Genomic DNA, 3,780 nt, shown 5'->3' on the forward strand with positions numbered 1-3,780 from the left:
CACTGCTCCAGCTTTATTTCTGATGTTGGACTGATGCTGAGATGATGCATGGATGCCTAGGCTGCAGCTGAAGTTTCTCCAAGCAGAGGGTTTCTTCTCCACCCCCCCATCCCCCTTGTAAGCAGCAACTTGTGGCAGCCTTGCCAAGTGTTTTGGGACCAAAAAGGCTCATCATCCATCATGGCTCACAACTCCTACAAAACCACTGGATGTGGAAAGTAGCTCCCAAATAGGAATCCTTGAATTCCATAGACAAAAGTATTTCTAAATGATTACATTACTGCCTCTTGAGAACACATGGTGGAAAATCACGCAGCAGTCCAGAAGAGGTCTTCTCTTCTGTAGTCTTTGCTCAGAGGAGACTGCATCCCTCTATAACTCCGTTTCTAGCATCCAAAAAATTATTTGCCAGGGTGTCAGAAGTTTTCTGCTCATCATCTCCAAGAAACTACCCTGCAAGGGTCATGTGCTGCTCCTCTGAAATCTTAACACTTTGCATGAGAAAGAGCAGATACAGACTTCCAAAGCTGCGGCTCTTTCTTTCATGGGCCTGTTGAAATTCATAATGAAAACCAAGTTTTTCTTGTACTCTGCCCGTACTCCAGAGTCTAAAAGTATGGAGCTGACAACAAGGAAAAGAAATCCCGAGATGCTGTATATTTGGTGGGCAAGTAATTTGGCATCATCCCTGAGTCTGGCCTTTAATGAACAACTCAGCAGCGTGTCACTGTGTTCCTGGTTTTCTTTGGATCTGGGACAGAGGCAGTCGTCTCTGCTGGAGAGGGAGAGCTGAATCATTTGCCCCGTGGGTCAGAGCCTTAACTTAAGCAAGGGAGAGCCATGTGCAGAACAGCAGATTTGCACCAGGACTCCTAATTCAGAAATTATGCTAGAAACAAATTTTGAGCACACTTTCTCAAGCAATAGCAATGATAATTAGTCATTAGCACCTATGATGTTCTGCTTCTTTAATAGCCGTAGCATAGAACATGTGTTAATATTTAGTGGTGTTTTATATGGTTTTGTTTCTGTTAAATCAGAACCTTTTGGAAGAAAACAATCACAGAATGGTGGGGGTTGGAAGGGACTTCAGGAGATCATCCAGTCCAACCCCCCTGCCAAAGCAGGTTCCCTACCCCAGGTTGCACAGGAAAGTGTCCAGGTGGGTTTTGATCATCTCCAGAGATGGAGACTCCACACCCTCTCTGGGCAACCTGTCCCAGGGCTCCGTCACCCTCACTGTAAAGAAGTTTTTCCTTCAGTTTGTTTGGAACTTTTGGTGTTTGAAAACCTCCCAGTTGCATCCCGCTGTCCTCAAGTTTGCCCAGTTAAATCTTGATAACCTAAAATGGCACATTGTGTTTTATCTGGTTATTCCTAGGGTACCAAATACTTTCAGGTTATATTCTAGTTTACGCTTTAAAACCAAAAGCCTGTGTCTCTAGAGAAGCAGTTCCAGGCTCTGTGGAGTACACAACAGCACCTGTATCAGTTGTGTATCAGATAGACCCAAGGGGAAGGATGCTTCACTAAATGAACAGCTATCTTCTTTAGAGAGTGTTATGCGATGCACTAGTCTCTCTTTTCTTTACACAGCAGATTTGATTCAACTTGTCCCTCTTACACAAAATAGGAGAGACCTGAGGAAGGAATCTTTACTTCCTGACTAAGAGGAGACCAGGATTCTGTATCCTCATTTAGACCAGGAGGATGAAGCCCAGTTTCATGCAGGGACAGGAGGAGGGAAGATCTCTGCGTCGTAGCTGGAGGATCTCAGTTAGTTCCCAAGTGCTGTGGATTTGCTCCCATGTGTAGGTTTTGGGTAATGAGATTGTCAAGCTTAAGGTCGGGGGTGAAGTACACGATGGCACTTTGGAAGACACATTCATTTTTTAAGGTTTTCTTCATTCTGTTGCTAAGCTGGGAATACTTTAAAGGCTACTTGGTTTGAGAAACTATAAATGAGTAAGTAATTTTTAAGCTCTTCTACTTGCTTAAACAAGAAAGGATTGGGAAAAGGGACAGTTGTTTAATTAAACAGCTACTTGGTATTGTTAACAAAAGATTGAACTCCAGCAGTAACTCTCTTAATTCACAGATTCCTTGGGAATTCAATGACCTTGAGTTTACTGTGCTTGAAACTTGCCTTAGATACTTGGCTTCCTTTCTCAAATACTTTGGAGAGGAGAGTGGTGCAGAAGGCACTGTGAGGCCCTTGAGTGAGACAAGAACTGTTTCACTTAGTATCATATAAGAAGAGGCAATTGTGTTGTAGAAAATAAATGATCTTGCTTCAGAGCATGCCTGGAATTATTGCACTTGGTGGTCACAGTATGTCACAGCTGGATCTGCCTCTGCTCCTCTAGCAGACTCCTATGGAAATTTTGAGTACTGGCTGTTGGGGATGCCCAGCTGATTTTCTTGCCCCTCTGTTAATTTACGAAACAAAGCAAATGTGACCCAGTGGTACATGATGAAATTTGTGTGAGAAGTAACTCATCTGAGAGATCACATCATTTAATCGTGCTCCAGAGCTCCAGGCTTCACTTGTCAACTGAGAGGGAAGTCTGATCTCCCAGTGTCGAGTGGTGTTTCCTGCATCCTTTCCTGTAGTGGCAACTGGGGAGGTTGCAGGGATGAACATGTGGCCAAGTTCACTGGAAATGAGTGTTTATCCATCACTTCCCCGTGTTTGTCTCCACCATAATAACTCTGCCCAGCAGTGACTTGAGTCATGTCAGTGGTTAGCTGTGGGATTGCACATAAAGCATCGGGATTTAAAATTGAAAGATCATCGTTAAGAAGAACCCTGAATACACAGAGTTGTATCCAGGGAGGTCACTACAGTCTCCTCTTCCACCATAGGCAAGTCAGCAGTAAACAAAGACCCACTGCTCCTTTCCATCAGGTCTGCATGCAAAATATTTTCTTGATTTAGCTACATCAGTGATTTTAAAAACAAAACCAGTTATCTGTCTTGGTTAATCACTCCAAAGTGGCAAAGCTGTGTTGGTGCAGCTACAATTGTTTCATACAGTTACTTGGGATGTGGGTGCAAAACATCTTTAATTTCACTTCAACCAACCAACAGGAGCTGCCTCCTTGCACCACCACAGCTGGATCTCTGGAAGGAGGAGCGAGGAGGAGATGGGGCGAGCATCCTGCGTAGTTTTGGCAGCAGAGCTGTGGGGCAGGGTAAGGGCTGTCCTGGCACCCACGTTACTCCCAGAGAACAGCTCTTCACCAGCTGTGGAGAGGGACCTGTGTGCTCATCTCCTCCCAAGCGAGGTGCTCACACACTAGGTGACAGGAGCCATCTTTCAAGCTTTTAATTAGTTTGGCTTTGTATTTAAAGCACATCTTGGGTATTTCGAAGCCTGCCATGCAACATGTCTTGTCCACGATTGCTTTTCATGAGACTTGTGGGGCTGTGTTTTCTGGGCTCTGGTAGTACAATCTGGAGCTGTGAGAGAAAGCCCTTGGGGGCTAATCCATGGCTGTGGGCCAGTTTCTGCATAAACTGGTCTTATTTTTAAAGTCCATTTTCTCCAGTACACTTTTTTTTGGCTTGCAAAAGACTTCTTCATTTAAAATGAAGAACATAACACTCTCTCCTTTCAGTTGGTCTTTTGGACATGAGCCAGTAGTGCCCACAACAGCTGTACCACAGTTTAAACATTCAGTCTCTAATGGTTTGGGGAACATTAGGGTTTTTAAGGCTTCAACAGGTCTAGAGTAAATAGTGGTCAATAAAGAGTAGCTCTTCTTTGTATCCCTATG

This window comes from Antrostomus carolinensis, unplaced genomic scaffold, assembly GCF_000700745.2.
Source record: "Antrostomus carolinensis isolate BGI_N321 unplaced genomic scaffold, ASM70074v2 scaffold29828, whole genome shotgun sequence".
Taxonomy (NCBI): Eukaryota; Metazoa; Chordata; class Aves; order Caprimulgiformes; family Caprimulgidae; genus Antrostomus; species Antrostomus carolinensis.